Below are 983 nucleotides of genomic sequence, written 5' to 3'. Positions count from 1 at the left end.
TGAATTCTTCACAAAGCTCCTTCATCATTTTGTTATTCAAATTTGACCCATTGTCAGTGATTATCTTGCTAGGAATGCCATAGCGACAGATGATGTGATTTTTGATAAACCTGACGACAACTTGTCTTGTAACGTTTGCATATGAAGCTGCTTCAACCCATTTGGTGAAATAGTCTATAGCTACCAAGATGAAGCGATGTCCGTTGGACGCTTTTGGCTCGATCATTCCAATCATGTCGATTCCCCACATGGAGAAAGGCCAAGGGGAAGAGAGTATGTTGAGAAGAGACGGTGGCACATGAATTCTATCGGTGTAGATCTGGCATTTGTGACACCTCTTTGCGTACTGGTAGCAATCTGACTCCATTGTCAGCCAATAATATCCTGCTCTCAGTATTTTCCTTGTCATGGTATGTCCATTGGTGTGAGTACCAAAGGAACCTTCATGTATTTCTCTCATGAGTACTTCTGCTTCTTTTCTGTCAACGCATCTGAGCAGAACCATGTCGAAGTTTCTCTTGTACAGAACATCTTCATTCAGGAAGAATCTACAAGCTAACTTTCTCAAAGTCTTTCTATCTTTCTTTGACGCCCCAAGAGGGTACTCTTGCTTTTGAAGAAAGTTCTTGATGTCGTGATACCACGGTTTGTCGTCGATGATTGCTTCTACTGTGAAAACATGAGCGGGCCTATCCAGGCGCATAACATCGATCCGAGGAATGTCATTCCAATGATTTATCCTAATCATGGAAGAGAGTGTGGCTAATGCATCAGCCAAGTTGTTTTCTTCACGAGGAATGTGATGAAAATCTACCCTGTCGAAGAATGGTAATAATCTTCTCGCGTAGTCTTTGTAAGGAATTAGCCCTGGTTGGCGTGTTTCCCATTCTCCTTTGATTTGATTGATGACCAAAGCAGAATCTCCGTATACATCCAAGTGTTTGATCCTTAGATCCACGGCTTCTTCGAGACCCATGATGCAA

General features: G+C 42.3%; 1 pseudogene; it reads right to left on the bottom strand.

The window, feature by feature from the left end:
- Nucleotides 1–748: 748 nt before the first annotated feature.
- The window catches only part of LOC131649307 (uncharacterized), a 22536-nt pseudogene continuing 22301 nt past the window's right edge, over nucleotides 749–983 (bottom strand).

The sequence above is a fragment of the Vicia villosa genome, linkage group LG2 (assembly GCF_029867415.1).
Source record: "Vicia villosa cultivar HV-30 ecotype Madison, WI linkage group LG2, Vvil1.0, whole genome shotgun sequence".
NCBI lineage: Eukaryota > Viridiplantae > Streptophyta > Magnoliopsida > Fabales > Fabaceae > Vicia > Vicia villosa.
This window is presented reverse-complemented; position numbering and strand designations above follow the sequence as displayed.